General features: G+C 45.5%; 1 long non-coding RNA gene across 1 annotated transcript; it reads left to right on the top strand.

Moving 5' to 3' along the window:
- Positions 1-8,375: 8,375 nt before the first annotated feature.
- On the top strand, positions 8,376-15,198 carry LOC124867772. The gene is made up of 3 exons (XR_007038144.1): positions 8,376-8,483; positions 8,575-8,893; positions 15,142-15,198. It is a non-coding gene; the product is annotated as an uncharacterized LOC124867772 (long non-coding RNA).
- Positions 15,199-18,856: the final 3,658 nt, after the last annotated feature.

Genomic DNA, 18,856 nt, shown 5'->3' with positions numbered 1-18,856 from the left:
CTGCTTTACTCTTGGAAACCATTCTGCAACTTGGAAAAACTAAAATAAAGTCTTGATCATATAACTTAAAAGTCTGTTTCATTTTTTATTAATGTGTATACACAAGGAACAGAGGTTTTGCATACATCAGGACACTCTAGTGTTAGTATTAAACATATGTCTGTACACCTTTGATGATTCACACTTAAACCCCATTCAGTCATACACCTGGGGCTGATTCTAGATACCACCAACAGCTGTGCAATACATGCCACAGATAAGCCTGAAGAAATAAGGTGTTCTGTGTATTTCTCAGAAATAAGCTCGTTCAGATGACCAGTCGCTTCTTTGTTGTGAGCGGCTTTAATTTGTTTCCTTTTTATTTTGGCTGCAGGTTCCTGGTAAGATCTCAAGCAGGTTTGAGATACCATTGAGAATAACCAACTCCTGACAACGCACAAAATTCCAGATCAAGACAAACCCTATTAGGCCAACTTGACAAACGGTCATAAAGTCATTTAAGAAGATGGTTGAGTTCCTGAAAAACAGAAAATCAGGGGTCATTAAGAGTCGGCAAATGCAGGTTTTACAAGTCACATTTAACATTTGTTAATGCTGTCATTCAAAACTTGAAAAGGCCTTTCGTTATGGAAAGCAACAGACATAAAAGGGGGTACCAGATAACAAACTAAGATATCGTTAATATAATTGTTCTCATTTAATTTTATTAATTCAGACAACACATGGTACTGCTACTTATTGATTTAATTTGGTATCTTCTGAAGCAGATGGACTCTTTTGAAACTTAAAAGATTACACAAGATACACCATCTAGCCCTGATCTATGTCAAATAATACTTTTTGAGATTAATTAAAACAACATTTAATTTATTCTGGTCCTTGGAAACTGCTGTCCAGTGTAGATTTCAGTTTAATTATGTGCAATGAAACAAAGAAATGCTTTGATGATGTAAAACAAAAGGTCCCAAAGAAAGGACCTGAAAACCAACGGTTTTAAATTATTTAAATAAACGCTCTGTTTTTTTGGTGGGATTGCAAGTTAATTATTTTTTATTATCTGGAAAAAAACTATTCCCACATTCTGCTTGATCTGCACTCTACAAAGAAATGAAACGAACAGAATAACTGCAGCTGGCTGCAGATGTGTAAAAAACAAGATTAGCCTAAATGTTTGCTTGGCAGCTATGTTAAGACTAGTTAAAAAATACATTAAAACATAAGCACCGTGGCTATTCTGACAGCCTTGAAAAAAGCAGAGAAAATGAGTCAAAGCTGCAAAATGGTTGTGAGACTGCTGATCTGCTGAATGAACGCAGCAGAAGAAGCTCAAGAAACTGGAAAAAGAGAAAAGTTTGTGACAATTAGCTGAAGAACATTAAAATGGGAGAGGAAGTAATGTGAAAGTAAAAATGGTGGACAGGAAAAGATTAGGGGATCAGAAGAAGGATTTCAAATGGAAGAAAAATGAATGACAAGCCTTAAGTTGCATGTCAATAGCAGAACTGTAATTTATATAACAGCCTAAATACAATCTGTAATTCTATTTCATCTGGGTCTAGCCCTTTAAGGCTATCGCTAGTGGGTTTATCCCTTCGCGTGCTGGAGCTACTTACTCTGTGGAAAGTGACACAGGGCTTTGCTCCTCTGGTGCGGGATCAGCACGTTCTGATCCACACAGACAACAGAGTGTCAGCAGCCTTCATAAACCGACAAGTAGGAATACGCTCAGCTCAGACGTTAACATCGGTAGACAGCTGCTATGCTGGGAACACATGAACATACCATCACAGCAGTTTACATCCTCGGGGTCCTGAACAGAGGAGCGGACATCATGTCCAGGAGGGTCCCCGACATGAAGACTGGTGCCTCCATCCCAACCTGATCTCTCAGGTCTGGAGCAGATTTGACTGCAGTGACACGGGAGAATGCACAGTGTGGTTCTCACTGAGCCCACGGGAGGATCCACCATTAGGAGTGGATGCCTTGGTCACAGTTCATGGCCACAGATGCTCCTTTACGCCTTCCCCCTGGTCTCGCTGATCCTGCACCCCCTGGATGGTGCGGGAGGAGCAGCTTTCACTAATTCTTACAGCCGCTCGTCAGCGGTTCAAGAATCTGCAGCAGCTGCTTTCAGTTCAACCATGGTAGCTACAATGGAGGGAGGATGCGCTCCTCCAAGTGGGAGGGTGATCAGGAGCTGCCCAGAGATATACCAGCGTCTCTGGGTCTGGCCGCTGAACGGGAACGTTTAGAGAAGCTCGGTCTCCCATGGAAGTTGTGCACACACTTCAGATTTGAGGTTTCTTTCTGGTTCTGATGTAGCGCTCAACTGTGGGTTTACTAAAGCCATGATAATTTTATTCTCAGATTTATTTAAATAGTGCATAAACGTATTCATCAGGTTTCTACACGCAGCCTGCAGAGTACTGACTCCAGGTGTCACAAACATTTTTCTTGTTCTGTCCCTTTAGAAGTACTCTCAGTACATCATTGTAGGCAATTTGAAGTCTTTTCAGATTTGCCTTTTATAATCTGACCCAAGTGTGCAGTATATACAGGGGTTGGACAATGAAGCTGAAACACCTGGTTTTAGACCACAATAATTTATTAGTATGGTGTAGGGCCTCCTTTTGCAGCCAATACAGCATCAATTCATCTTGGGAATGACATATACAAGTCCTGCACAGTGGTCAGAGAGATTTTAAGCCATTCTTCTTGCAGGATAGTGGTCAGGTCACTACGTGATACTGGTGGAGGAAAACGTTTCCTGACTCGCTCCTCCAAAACACCCCAAAGTGGCTCAATAATATTTAGATCTGGTGACTGTGCAGGCCATGGGAGATGTTCAACTTCACTTTCATGTTCATCAAACCAATCTTTCACCAGTCTTGCTGTGTGTATTGGTGCATTGTCATCCTGATACACGGCACCGCCTTCAGGATACAATGTTTGAACCTTTGGATGCACATGGTCCTCAAGAATGGTTCGGTAGTCCTTGGCAGTGACGCGCCCATCTAGCACAAGTATTGGGTCAAGGGAATGCCATAATATGGCAGCCCAAACCATCATTGATCCACCCCCATGCTTCACTCTGGGCATGCAACAGTCTGGGTGGTACGCTTCTTTGGGGCTTCTCCACACCGTAACTCTCCTGGATGTGGAGAAAACAGTAAAGGTGGACTCATCAGAGAACAATACATGTTTCACATTGTCCACAGCCCAAGATTTGTGCTCCTTGCACCATTGAAACCGACATTTGGCATTGGCATGAGTGACCAAAGGTTTGGCTATAGCAGCCCGGCCGTGTATATTGACCCTGTGGAGCTCCCGACGGACAGTTCTGGTGGAAACAGGTGAGTTGAGATGCACATTTAATTCTGCCGTGATTTGGGCAGCCGTGGTTTTATGTTTTTTGGATACAATCTGGGTTAGCACCAGAACATCCCTTTCAGACAGCTTCCTCTTGCGTCCACAGTAAATCCTGTTGGATGTGGTTCGTCCTTCTTGGTGGTATGCTGACATTACCCTGGATACCGTGGCTCTTGATACATCACAAAGACTTGCTGTCTTGGTCACAGATGCGCCAGCAAGACGTGCACCAACAATTTGTCCTCTTTTGAACTCTGGTATGTCACCCATAATGTTGTGTGCATTTCAATATTTTGAGCAAAACTGTGCTCTTACCCTGCTAATTGAACCTTCACACTCTGCTCTACTGGTGCAATGTGCAATCAATGAAGACTGGCTACCAGGCTGGTCCAATTTAGCCATGAAACCTCCCACACTAAAATGACAGGTGTTTCACTTTCATTGTCCAACCCCTGTAGTGGCATGCAGGATGCTTTGAAAGGACAAATGTTGATCTCAGCCGAGCACAAATTGAATTTTGGTGAGAAAATGTTTGCCTGACCGTACAACTTCCTTCCCTTACTGACACCAACTATCTTATCTGATTGTTTGAATTTTGGACAATGTTAATATTTGTCCCCTTTTGGTCTACAGATCATAGCAGCATTCTCACAGGCATTGTACAAGATCATTTGCATACATAATTTGATTCGATGAAAGACTGCCAATAAAACATCCAGTGTTACATGTGTTTCAGTCTCTGAGAATTTATCCATATACAAACTAAAAACAGCAGGTGATCAGACTCCTCCAACACCTTTACTGACACCAAATGGGGATGAAACATTATGGCCCCATTTTACCTGCATAGTCTGGTGAGCAAACCAGTAAGCCAGGAGTCTCACCATGTAGAGAGGTACCCCTCAATGACTAAGTTTAAAAGACAGCTTACTGGTATTTAGACAATCAAAAGCTTTAGATGCATCACTAAAACAATAGAACTGAAGAGCTCCTTCTTTAATACTTTTTCAATGTTTCTTTTTAAAAATAAATACAAAAATCAGTCAGTCAGTCATTTTCTACCGCTTATGCCATCCATAGTGGGTCACGGGGGAGCTGGTGCCTATCTCCAGCAGGCAATGGGCGAGAGGCGGGGTACACCCTGGACAGGTCGCCAGTCCATCGCAGGGCAACACACAAACAACCATGCACACACCTAAGGGCAATTTAGAGAGACCAATTAACCTAACAGGCATGTCTTTGGACCACTCGGATTCAGATCGGGGAGGCCATTCCTCCCGATCACGCCTCTCCAGGTGTCACTGTCGTTCCCCACGTGGGCGTTGAAGTCCCCCAGCAGAATAATGGAGTCCCCGGGAGGGGCACTATCCAGCACCCCCGACAGGGACGCCAAGAAGGCCGGGTACTCTGCACTACCACTCGGCCCGTAGGCTGAAATGATAGTCAGAGACTTCTCCCCAACCCGAAGGTGCAGGGATACAACCCTCTCATCCACTGGGGTAAACCCCAACACGAGACGGCTGAGCTGGGGGGCAACAAGCAAACCCACACCAGCCCGCCGCCTCTCCCCGTGGGCCACTCCAGAGTAGAAGAGAGTCCAACCCCTCTCAAGGAGATGGGTTCCAGAGCCCACGCTGTGCGTGGAGGTGAGCCCGACTATTTCTAGTCGATATCTCTCGACCTCCCGCACAAGCTCAGGCTCCTTCCCCCCCAGCGAGGTGACATTCCACGTAGCTAGAGCCAGCCTAAGCATCCGGGGATCGGGCCGTTGAGGTCTCCACCTTCGTCCGCCACCCAATCCTCTTTGCACCGGTCCCTCACGGTTCCCCCTGCAGGTGGTGGGCCCACTGGGGGTGGTGTTTTGTTATTGGACTTCTGTGCTAGTCACGGATTGTCCATAACCAACACCATGTTCAAACATAAGGGTGTCCATCAGTGCACTTGGCACCAGGACACCCTAGGCAGGAGGTCGATGATCGACTTTGTTGTCGTATCATCAGACCTTCGGCCGCATGTTTTGGACACTCGGGTGAAGAGAGGGGCTGAGCTGTCCACTGATCACCACCTGGTGGTGAGTTGGATCCGCTGGAGGAGGAGAAAGCCAGACAGACTTGGCAGGCCCAAGCGCATAGTGAGGGTCTGCTGGGAACGCCTGGCGGAGCCCTCGGCCAGGGATGTATTCAACTCCCACCTCCGGGAGAGCTTCGAGTGGACCATGTTCTCTGCATCTATTGTCGATGCTGCTGCCCATAGCTGCGGCCGTAAGGTCTGCGGTGCCTGTCGTGGCGGCAATCCCAGAACCCGGTGGTGGACACCGGCAGTAAGGGATGCTGTTAAGCTGAAGAAGGAGTCCTATCGGCTGTGGTTGACTTGTGGGACTCCTGAGGCGGCTGACGGGTACCGTGAGGCCAAGCGTGCTGCGGCCCGGGCTGTGGCAGAGGCAAAAACTTGGGCCCGGGAAGAGTTCGGTGAGGCCATGGAGAAGGACTACCGGTTGGCCTCGAAGCGATTCTGGCAAACCGTCCGGCGCCTCAGGAGGGGGAAGCAGTGCTTTGCCAACACTGTTTGTAGTGGGGGCGGGAGACTGCTGACCTCGACTGAGGACATTATCGGGTGGTGGAAGGAGTACTTCGAGGATCTCCTCAATCCTGCCATCACGCATTCCCTGGTGGAAACAGAGGCTGGGGACTCGGGGTTGGACTCTTTCATCACCCAGGCTGAAGTCACCGAGGTGGTTAAAAAGCTCCGCGGTAGCAAGGCTTCGGGGGTAGATGAGATCCACCCTGAGTACGTCAAGTGTCTGGATGTTGTAGGGCTGTCATGGTTGACACGCCTCTTCAACATTGCGTGGCGGTCGGGGACAGTGCCTCTGGACTGGCAGACTGGGGTGGTGGTCCCCCTTTATAAGAAGGGGGACCGGAGGGTGTGTTCCAACTACAGGGGGATCACACTCCTCAGCCTCCCTGGTAAGGCCTACGCCAGGGTATTGGAGAGGAGAGTCCGACCGATAGTCGAACCTCGGCTTTAGGAGGAACAGTGTGGTTTTCGTCCCAGCCGTGGAACACTGGGCCAGCTCTATACCCTCTACAGGGTGCTCGAGGGTTCATGGGAGTTTGCCCAACTGGTTCACATGTGTTTTGTGGACCTGGAGAAGGCATTCGACTGTGTCCCTCGTGATGCCCTGTGGGGGGTGCTAGAGGAGTATGGAATCGGGGGCCCTTTATTAGGGGCCATCCGGTCCCTGTACGAGCGGAGCAGGAGTTTGGTCCGCATTGCCGGCACTAAGTCGGACCTGTTCCCAGTGCATGTTGGACTCCGGCAGGGCTGCCCTTTGTCGCCGGTCCTGTTCATAACTTTTATGGACAGGATTTCTAGACGCAGCCAAGGGCCGGAGGGGGTCTGGTTTGGGGACCAGTGGATTTCGTCTCTTCTTTTTGCGGATGACGTGGTCCTGCTGGCCCCCTCTAGCCAAGACCTACAGCATGCGCTGTGGCGGTTCGCAGCCGAGTGTGAAGCGGCTGGGATGAGGATCAGATCCTCCAAGTCCGAGGCCATGGTACTCGACCGGAAAAGGGTGGCTTGTCCTCTTCAGGTTGGAGGGGAGTTCCTGTCTCAAGTGGAGGAGTTTAAGTATCTTGGGGTCTTGTTCACGAGTGAGGGAAGAATGGAGCGGGAGATCGACAGACGGACCGGTGCAGCTGCCACAGTAATGGGGGCGCTGTGCCGGTCCGTTGTGGTGAAGAGAGAGTTGAGCCGAAAAGCAAAGCTCTCAATTTACTGGTCGGTCTACGTTCCTACCCTCACCTATGGCCATGAACTTTGGGTCATGACCGAAAGAACGAGATCACGGATACAAGCGGCTGAAATGAGCTTCCTCCGTAGGGTGGCCGGGCACTCCCTTAGAGATAGGGTGAGGAGCTCGGCCATCCGGGAGGAGCTCGGAGTAGAGCCGCTGCTCCTCCACATCGAGAGGAGCCAGTTGAGGTGGCTCGGGCATCTATACCGGATGCCTCCTGGACGCCTTCCTCGGGAGGTGTTCCAGGCATGTCCCACCGGGAGGAGGCCCAGGGGACGGCCCAGGACACGCTGGAGGGACTATGTCTCTCGGCTGGCCTGGGAACGCCTTGGGCTCCCCCTGGAGGAACTGGAGGAGGTGTCTGGAGAGAGGGACGTCTGGGCGTCTCTGTTGAGTCTGCTGCCCCCGCGACCCTGTCCTGGATAAGCGGAAGACGACGAACGAACGAATGAACAAAAATCAGTTTAGTTTTAAAACCAAACTGGGTCTCCCTAGAGGTGATCAAATCAGTTATCCTAAATTGCTAAATTATTTCTTATACTTTAGATATGCTAAAAGAGCTATAGGCCTGTAGTTTTCCAACTATGCATTTTGCCTGCTTTATGCTTGATAACTGGAACTAGCAGGACAGAAAACATCGTCTCTGGTAACAAACCATGGCACAGAAACCTTGTGAAGCAGAAAGCACTTAAAGCAAGCTTTGCACTTGCAAATTAAAAGTGTTCTGATGTATATAGTCTATCCCACATGCCTTATTGTCAGCCAGCATGTGTATAGCCTGATTCCCTTTTTTACTTCCTTCAAGAAATCATTATGATTATTACTTAGCAGCTTCTGAGCTATAGAATCAGCTCTCAGCATATTCTCATTCTTCCTGATAGTGAATGGCGTATTTATATTGTGTGACCTTCTTATGCTCAAACAAATCTTCTCTTCATATTCTCAAATCTCTTCTCGTCAAATTTATAGAAAGGCTTACTAGCTGTTGTTGTGGCCCAGCAATGACATGAAACATGAACTGAAACATACAGCAAGAGACTGGTAGGAAACTCTGCAGCTTTAAATACACCGCTAACCTACCTTTATTCCAGCCCAGGAAGGAGGAGTCACAGTTGGAGTCCTCGTGGTGTCATGTAGCCACTAACAAAACCACTATCCCTTCTCCGCCTGGCTCTCCAGCCATGCAACTCCCCAGAGACGGGAGAAAGCTCGCATGAATGTCCCACATTCTGGCAAGATGGACTAATTCTTCAAACTTGCTTCCAGAGTTGACTACGATCTGGTGTTTGTGTACCCACCAATTAAAGAACAACTAAACGTTAAGTATATTCAGCTGTTCAAGAAATCTAGCATTCATGTGAAAGTGGTAATTAAGACAATTTGTCCTTAACCTTTCTGTGTTTCTGCAGAAAAGCGATCTGAGCCAGAAGTTCCGCAGAAGAGACGATGTCTCTAATCCAAGCAGTTTTCCCCATGGTCTGGAGCCGCAGCTTTGCATGCCTAACGTGTGCCAGTCCGGGTAGCTACCCCCATTTCAGTAGGATTACCCCCACAGTCCTTCTGAAAGCAGCCACGTTTCTTTGCTTCTTCTTCATTCGCTGCCCACCATGTGGCCAGACTGGGCCACCTTTGCTACACAAACCAGCTACCTTTGGACCTTTCTTCAGTTCTGTTCTCCAGAATGGTTCATGTAAGAGGTGGTGTCTGGGCAGAGGAAATTAGTTTAGGGTGAGACAATCTAAATGTTGTTTATTTTATGGTGGTTTGCTCTGTTTGTGGTGGTAAAATGGCTACCCGGGCCCCGTTTCAGGAAGCGGGGTTTACAAGCTCTGAGTAGAAAGCACGTACCCTGAGTAGACCTACTCTGATCAGTCATACACAGGGTTTTGGTTTCAGAATAGGGGGTAACAGCTGGGTTACTCAACTCTGAGTTCAGCACGAGTCCGAGTATATAAGAAGCCCTCATCAATGGCAGGCAGATAACATGATTCACCATGGCAACGGGAGGAAATAAGAAGCCTTGAAGTGAGTATTTCTCGCTGTTGCAAATAGAAATATTGATGACGGCATATGGAGAACATCGGCACATATTTAAGAAAAAACAAAACTGTTGCTGCTGCAAAACAGCGAGAGTTAGCGTGGCAGAGACCAAGTCAATGCGTGAGTATGATTAGACAGACTTAAAGTTGAATCCTCGACATTAATTATGCAATTAATGATGAGTAATAAGTTAAAGATTGGATCATGACTTAATAAGATAAAGGGTAGACATGCAGGTTATACAAACAAAACAAGAACTGAGAATATTATTGAGATAAATTATTGATTGTGGAGAATAATGGTAAGGTTTGAAAATATATTTATCCAGAAAAAAATAAGACATTTAATCATGTTCTGATCACCCTCTCCTGATGTAAATTTCTGCAGAGTATTAGCGCTCCAATGTCTCCTCCATTTCTAAAACTGTCCTTGTTCCAGGCCTCAGATAGAAAGTAGACCAAACCGAGGGTTAGTTTAATAAACCCTGCTACCGAGCAGGGTTGGTTCATGGAGTACGTTGCCGGGGTAACTTGACTCAGGGTAACGGCTACCTGGCTTTCTGAAATGGCTACCTGGTGAAGCTAATGCAATCAGGTTTCTAAGCCTTGAGGCTAGTGTATTTGCTTCAATTCAGTTTATTTATATAGCACCAATTCACAACATGTCGTCTCAAGGCTCTTCACAACAGTCAGGTTCATACATTCCAATTAATCCTAACCATTGAACAGTTCAGTCAGATTCAGTTATTTATTCAAATTGGATAAAAAGTTTTTCTATCTAAGGAAACCCAGCAGATTGCATCCAGTCAGTGACTTGCAGCATTCACTCCTCCTGGATGAGCATGTAGAGACAGTGGACAGTCACTGGTGTTGACTTTGCAGCAATCCCTCATACTGAGCATGCATGTAGCGACAGTGGAGAGGAAAAACTCCCTTTTAACAGGAAGAAACCTCCAGCAGAACCAGAACCAGGCTCAGTGTGAGCGGCCATCTGCCACGACCGACTGGAGGTTAGAGAGAACAGAGCAGAGGCACAAAGAGAACAAAGAAGCACTGATCCAGGAGTACTTTCTATGGGAAGGAAAAGTAAATGTTAATGGATGTAGCTCCTTTAGTCGTTTCACCTAGAAAGAAAGAACAGATAAACTCTGAGCCAGTTTTCAAGGTTAGAGTCTGAAAGAGAGAACATAGAGTTAGTTACAGTAGAAGCTCAGTCAGTAGCCATGTCTAGGAGAGAGAAAGGGTTAAACACTAAAAGACAGGGTCATGTGGATCACTGGTAGAGGGTGATCAGTAAGTTGTTGCCAGCAGAAGCTAGGACGATGCCCCTCTCCAGAAAGGTGTCTCAGGTAGATACAGAGCCAGGCCAGGTGTAGCTTCAAGGAAGAGAAAAGAGAGAACAAAGTTAAAAGCTGAAATAACAGCAAAAAATGCAAAATTGGAGAGTAGTAGGAGAATGTAGCAGAGTGTGTGAAAGTGGTCATTATGTCCTCCAGCAGCCTAAGCCTATAGCAGCATAACTACAGAGATAGCTCAGGATAACCTAAGCCACTCTAACTATAAGCTTTATCAAAAAGGAAAGTTTTAAGCCTAGCCTTAAAAGTAGACAGGGTGTCTGCCTCACGGACTAAAACTGGGAGGTGGTTCCACAGGAGAGGAGCCTGATAACTAAAGGATCTGCCTCCCATTCTACTTCTAGAGACTCTAGGAACCACCAGTAAACCTGCAGTCTGAGAACATATGGACCAATCAGATCTCTGATGTATGATGGAGCCAAAACAAATTCCTTGTATGTCCAAAAACGTACTTGGCAATAAAGCTTTTCTGATTCTGATTCTGATTCTGATTCTGATTCTGATTCTGAGCTAAATCATTAAGGGCTTTATATGTGAGGAGGAGAATTTTAAATTATATTCTGGATTTAACAGGGAGCCAATGAAGGGAAGCTAAAATAGGAGAAATATGATCTCTCTTTTTAATTTTCATCAGAACTCTTGCTGCAGCATTTTGAATCAGCTGAAGGTTTTTAACTGCATTTTGTGGACATCCTGATAGTAAAGAATTACAATAGTCCAGCCTTGAAGTAACAAATGCATGGACTAGTTTTTCAGCGTCACTCCTAGATAGGATATTTCTAATTTTGGCAATGTTCTGGAGGTGAAAGAAGGAAATCCTAGAAACCTGTTTAATATGGGATTTAAATGACATGTCCTGGTCAAAGTTAACACCAAGGTTTTTTACTTTATTACCGGAGGTCAATTTAATGCCATCCAGGTTAAGTAATTGACTAAGCAGTTTCTTTTTTAAAGACTCCGGTCCAAATGTAGCCGGAACAGTCTGCAGTCCCAGCCACACTGCGTTGTGTTCAGGTGCACGACACTCTAAGGAGGATACTGACAACCGGCTCTTTTGGGCACTTTATTGCAGCCTTCACAAAAATAATAAAGAGCACAAATGGAGAGTCAATCCTCACCGTTGGAACAAGCCTAACATGAAAAAGATATAAATTAAAATACAAAATCTACTCCATGTGAGGATGAAAAGGAGAGCGCTAACATGCACATGACTAGCTTGTTAGCTATCTGGTGCTTTCAGAATTCATCCTAGAAACTTAACAAGTCACCCAAAACCACTATTTTTACAAACATTTATAATACTGATCATGTAGGAATAACCGTACGCAACATAAATGACATTACAGCACTGAAATCCCGTCGGAAACCTACCTCTCCCAGCCACGTACAATGCAGACTGGCGAGAGATAGCAGATAATACAGCCCATACCATATAAACCACTAGAGGGCACTGTGATGCCAAAAAATAAAACTCCCAATACAAACAAACTTTAACACCTAAAACAAAACACATATTTTGGTGAAATAAACACACCATACATTCTATATGAAGATAAATTATATAGAAAATAAATAAAGAAAAAAAATATAAATAAAATGTCTGTCTTTGTTCTTTCCCTGCTACACAAAGACGACAACTTCTGTCTTGTCTGAATTTAGAAGCAAAAGATTTAAAGACATCCAAGTTTTTATATCTTCAAGACATGCTTGTAGTCTATCTAACTGGTTGGGCTCATCAGGATTTATGGATAAGTAAAGCTGAGTATCATCAGCGTAACAGTGAAAATGTATCCTATGCTGCCTGATAATTTGACCTATTGGAAGCATATATATAGTAAAGAGAATTGGCCCAAGTACTGAACCCTGTGGTACTCCACAATTAACCCTGGAGTTTAAAGATGATTTATCATTTACATGAACAAACAGGAATCTGTCAGACAGATAAGATTTAAACCAGCCTAGCGCTGTTCCCCTGATCCCTACAGCATATTCCAGCCTTTCTAAGAGAATATTATGGTCGACTGGATCAAATGCAGCACTGAGATCTAACAGAACCAGAACAGACACAAGTCCATTATCTGAGGCCATAAGAATATCATTAGTGACTTTCAGCAGAGCTGTTTCAGTGCTATGATGAGCTCTGAAACCTGACTGAAACTCTTCAAACAGGTCATTGCTGTATAAATGTTCACACATTTGATTAGAAACTATTTTCTCAAGAATTTTAGATAAGAATGGAAGATTGGATATAGGTCTGTAATTTATTAAATCATCTCGATCAAGCGAAGGTTTCTTAAGTAAAGGTTTAATTACAGCTAACTTAAAAGCCTGTGGTTCTGATCCATTTACTAAAGATAGATTAATCATATCTAAAATGGGGCTGGTAATCAGAGGGAACACTTCCTTAAATAATTTGGTTGGGATTGGGTCTAATATACAAGTTGAAGGTTTAGATGAAGCTAATATTTCTGATAACTCAGGAAGCTTCACAGGATCAAAACAGTCCAAACACAAATCAGGTTCTGCAGTTATTTCCAATGTTGTCTCACTTGCTGAGGATGAAGTAATCATCTTCTTCTGGTGGAAGCTCACCCAGCTATTAAAAAGAGTTGTAGCTATTGATTGGTCTGGGACTAATCAATAAATTGGACTGAAAGGTGGTTGCTACTCCTCCTCCTCACCCAGTATTTCGAGGAATGTGAAAATTTAAATAATTATTAGGAGTTGACTCATTTATAGTAACATAATCCTCTTGCTGCAGCCAGGTTTCTGTGAGGCAAAATAAATCAATCTGATTGTCACAAATCAGGTCGCTAACTAGCGAAGTCTTTGAAGAGAGAGATCTTATGTTCAGTAAGCCACATTTAATTGTTTTATTTTTCTTTTCAGTCTGAGTTGTGTTTATTTTTATGAGATTTTCCTGATTTCCTCCTTTTAGAATATTTTTTAATCTATTCAATTTTGGCCGTGGGCGAGACACTGTCTTAATAGGGTAATGGGTGGGTAGCAGTACAGAAGCTGCAGAGAGGAGCGTTAAACTACGACCCTGCTTCCTGGTCTGAACCCTGGGTTGTCAGAGTTCTGGAGAACTAATAAATTCGGCCAGATTCCTAGAAAGAAGAGCTGCTCCATCCAAAGTGGGATGGATGCCGTCTCTCCGGATCAGACCAGGTTTTCCCCAAAATGTTCACCAGTTATCAATGTAGCCCACATCGTTTTCTGGACACCACCTAGACAGCCAGCGGTTGAATGACAGCATGCGGCTAAACATGTCGTCACTGGTCAGATCGGGGAGGGGACCAGAGAAAATTACCGATAATGTTTTGGTAAACTTACACACCGAAGCAACACTAACTTTGGTGACCTCTGATTGACGTAACCGGGTGTCATTACCGCCAGCGTGAATAACAATCTTACTGTATTTACGCTGAACCTTAGCCAGCAGTTTCAGGTATGATTTGATGTCGCCCGTTCTGGCCCCTGGCAGACATTTGACTATGGTCGCTGGTGTCTCTAGTGCCACGTTTCTGACTATGGAGCTGCCAATTATCAGAGTTGGCTTCTCAGCGGGTGTGTCACTGAGCGGGGAAAATCTGTTAGAAACGCAGACGGGTTGGTGGTGACCTGTGGACTGGGATCTAGGACTATGCTTTCTATGTACCGTCACCCAGCCGGCCTGAGGTCCCGGCTGCGCGGGTTCTGCTGGAGGACTACTACGGGGAGCTACCCTCGATGGCTCCACGCTGGCTAAGGGGCCTCGGCTATCTGCTGGTTTTTCAACAGCGCGGAGCCGGGCCTCCAATTCCGACACCCTCGCCTCCAAAGCTACAAAATTGCTACATTTATTACACGTACCATTATCACTAAAGGTGGCAGAGGAGTAACTGAACATCTGACACAGAGAGAAGGAGAGAGGAGGAGACTCAGAGAGAGAAACAGTAGAACGGGTAGCCATGGTGGAGCTAAAGCTAAGCTAGCGACCCTTTACCACTACTAGAAAAACCGTGTAAAACACGGAGAGTCCCCAAATGTTAAAAGTAGCAACAGAAAGTAAGTGTTTTAACGTGCTTATGTATTAGAACAAGTAAGAGATATCACAGTAGAGAGAAATCAGATCAAACGAGAGAGCTTCAAACACCAAACAATTCACCAACAGCGAAAACAGGAAGTGATGAATACGCCTTACCAAGCCTTCACAACCTGCAATCAGGCCTGATCTGTGTTTTTATTTTAAAGTTACATGAAACTTTATTTTTAATGAGTGATTTAAACACAGATCAACCATAACACACCACTGGTGCTCATATACATCTTAAAATTTGTGTTAATGGTGTTTCAAGCATGTGTGTAACAAAAATGGCTGATAATAACATACTTTCTATTGCTAGCCAAACCAACTTCTCATTGAGAAAATATATTTCCTTAAATATTATTTTACTTAAATAAGGATGGCTAGTTACACAATATTAAGAATCAGTTATCCAAAAAGGACAGTTTCTTGATTGGTAAATAGTTCTTTAAAATATTATTTTATTAAAATAATGTTTTACTGTTTTACTTACCTTCTGCGATCCTCCACCAGAAGATCACACAGCTCAACGTCCCAGCCTCCACCTGTCAGTGGATCAACAGCTTCCTGACGGACCGACAGCAGCAGGTGAGACTGGGGAGCATCTTCTCCCGATCCAGATCAATAAGTACTGGTGCCCCCCAGGGGTGTGTTCTATCCCCACTCCTCTTCTCTCTGTACACAAATGACTGCACCTCATCGGACTCGTCCGTGAAACTCCTGAAGTTTGCAGATGACACCACTGTCATTGGTCTGATCCAGGATGGTGATGAGTCTGCATACAGACAGGAGGTGGATCAGCTGGTCCACTGGTGCAGTCAGAACTACCTTGAACTGAACCCACTCAAGACTGTGAAAATGGTGGTGGACTTTCGGAGAACACCACCCCCATACACCCCCCTCACCATCCTCAACAACACTGTATCGGCTGTGGACCACTTCAGGTTCCTAGGAACCACCATCTCTGAGGACCTGAGATGGTCTTCACACATAGACACTGTTCAAAAGAAGGTCCAGCAGAGACTGTACTTCCTGAGGCAACTCAAGAAGTTCAACCTTCCACAGCAGCTGTTGGTCATCTTCTACACTGCCATCATTCAGTCTGTCCTGTCTTCATCCATCTCAGTGTGGTTTGGATCATCCACCAAACAGGACAGGTCCAGACTGCAACGAATAATCAGGACCGCAGAGAGAATAATCAGAGCTGACCTTCCCTCCATCCAGGACTTATACAGGTCAAGGGTCAGGAAAAGAGCTGCTAAAATCTCTGCAGACCCCACACACCCTGCACACAAACTGTTCAGAGCTTTACCTTCAGGTGGCGCTACAGAGCACTGTTTACTAAAACCAGCCGCCACAGAGACAGTTTCTTCCTCCAGGCTGTTTCTCTGATGAACATTTAATAGAGTACAAAACATCAGCATACAGATGTTGCAAATGCACCTTTTTATTATATATGTGTATATTGTAAATATGTATATTCTGTAATGCAAAAACAAAACCAAAGAGCAAAGTGTACCGGAGTCAAATTCCTTGTTTGTATGCACGAACTTGGCAATAAAGCTGATTCTGATTCTGATTCTGATTTTGCCTTCCAACTGGTTTTGTGAAGACCTACCAGTTGCTATCCTAAATTAGTTCTAAAATAATTTGATCTTATTTCCAAATTCCTCAAAATAAACCTTGTTTCTTAACCTAAATATCCACACTGAACTGTCATATAATTGCATACATGTTGTTGGTTCCCTTCTTCCTTCATTTGTATTTAATTCATTAGTTTTCTTTACTGTTTCATTTTGCTAAGTAGTTTAATTGAATTATTCTATCCTAGTAGAGAGTTTGTTAATTGAAATATGTTAACTTGGAGTTAAATTGTTTCAGTTAATACATTTTTATATTTGAAAGTATTCCATATGTGTGCAGAGTTCACTGTTCAGTAATACCAGTGCTCAAATCACTCTTTTATCTATTGTCCTAATACCTCTGCCACATTGGGCTGGTATTCATAGAACAATACTTGACAGACTGAAATTAAATAATAATTGATAATAAATAATTTTAGCATCCTAACTGCACATCACTGCATTCAAATTATGCACTATCATTATATAATATAATATACATTATGTCATATATATATATATATATATAGAGAGAGAGAGAGAGAGACAGTGAGTTCTATTTCGTATAGGCTTCGCCCTTTAAGGCTGTCGCTAGTGGGTTTATCCCTTCGCGCGCAGCGCAGCACTGTGAACTTTAGTCGAAGCCCACCTGCTGTGTGGGCCCCACCCCGGTCCGTATAAATTACGGTGAGACCGGACAAACGACTCCCATTTTTTCTTCAGCGACAGCTTAAGAGCACTGATTTCTGGAAGAAGAGCCATGACTAGTGTCGAGGTAGGAAAACTTTATTGGCCGTCAGTTAACTCTTACATTACTCCTCACCTCTCATCGATTCTTTTTATTTGGCACCCAAAGGACAATCCTCAGTCAGAGATCAGTTGTACGTTTCCGAAAGTTTATTAAAACCAATCTGAATTCAGAGAGGGAAACATCATACTTACACTGGTACCTGGAAATGTCTGTGTGTTGTCTCACTGGGGGTGCGCCATATTACATTTTATACCCCACGCTGCTATCTGTCTGTGGATGTCTCCCCAGCAACAGTATCAAAGAAACAGAGATACATTTCATCATTTAATTAAAGAAATGTTTCCCACACGTCTTCAGGAATCTTCAGTGAGAGGAGAACCATGCCTCCCTAATCCACTGCCAGCTTCTCACGATACAGACAGAAAACACCTGCAACCTTTAACCTTGAATAATAAACACTCATTGTGTGACCACATTAGGAGCTACTGTTTAAGGATTTTTCTAACTCTCAAAAGCATAACTAAAAACTCCTAATAATAATCAATCTATAAGCAGCAAATCCCAAATATATCTTAGCTTTAGCTACTAATGATAAAGCATTTATATTTCCACACTAGCGTCGGCACTATCCGCCTTTGCCCGGCTCGCAACACAGGGTACATCATGTCCTACGACCTGCATGCCATCTGCGAGGGCTGCCTCGGTCCTGATCATGCAAGCCTGACCTTGACCCCGCAGTCCACTTGCCCTTCCTGCAGGCGTCTGCCTCTGGAAGAGAAGCAACGGCGGCTAGCCATTTTCTCCCCGCCAGAAGGGGAATTCCCCGTAGCGGACCAATGATCCCTCAATGAGGCATTGGACATCATTGGTGCTGGGCGGGAATCGGATGATTCCGCCCCAGAGACAGCGACTGATATCTCCACTCCCTTCCTTCGGACGGAGGACGCGGAGGCAGATGCCAAGTCAGTCCAGGCTCACATCATCGCTAAAGTAGCTGAGGCTAAAGGTGTCCCTGTTCCCCCACCTTTAGCCCAGCTCCCGACTGATGACCTGGCGGGAAAATTCGCCCCGGCTCATCTAACTCGCTGAGATCCGGTTTGGCACCGTTTTCCGGCGGTAACTGCTTACCTGTCGGGAGCAGCGGCAGAGCCGCTTCAGCTAAAGGCACCGGTCTCCACCTTCACACCCATCACAAGGGTGGAGTCCCTGATGGATCAGGGGTTTCCCCCAGTTCCTGCTCTGGAGTCCAGTCTGTCGGTAGTTTTTGGGGTTAGGTCGGCCCGGCGCGTCGGACGATGGCCTGTGCCCCCCTCCCCCAGTGATCAGATCACGGCCAGGCTGACTGATCGCTCCCACCAATGTGCTGCTCAGGTCGCTGCGGCGACCAACAACACCGCCTTCCTGGCCTACGCCATCTCCAAGAAGGCTCGGGAGATGGAGCTGCCTTCCGGAGGATGTGGAGGAATTCTGCATCCTGAACCTCTGCGGCGTCGGCTGTGTGCTCCTCCAGCATCGCTGCCTGGCAGACCTTGCTACAGTGACAGATGTGGCTTCGGCTCTCCTCCTCCATCCCTGAGGATTTTAAGAGGGAGTTACTGGAGGGACCGATCAGTCCGGATGGGCTGTTCGGTCCTCATTTCCAGTCCGTGCTGGGCCAAATGCAGACCTCTCAAGAGGAACTTGAGCGGGTCAGGAGACATGGGTCTCTTAATCGCTCTGGCTTCCGGTCGTCCCATACCACCGGCCGCTGGCGGGATCGCCGTGATCAGCGGCAGCAGCAGAGACGCTCCACGGCCGCTGCCGCAGCTCCCCAAGTTCCTCCACCCACTGCTCCGTCTACTCAGCCGCAGCAGCA

The sequence above is a fragment of the Girardinichthys multiradiatus genome, chromosome 5 (genome assembly GCF_021462225.1).
Source record: "Girardinichthys multiradiatus isolate DD_20200921_A chromosome 5, DD_fGirMul_XY1, whole genome shotgun sequence".
In the NCBI taxonomy this organism is placed as follows: domain Eukaryota; kingdom Metazoa; phylum Chordata; class Actinopteri; order Cyprinodontiformes; family Goodeidae; genus Girardinichthys; species Girardinichthys multiradiatus.
The sequence above is the reverse complement of the archived record's forward strand: the minus strand, read 5'-3'. Positions and strand labels throughout refer to the sequence as shown.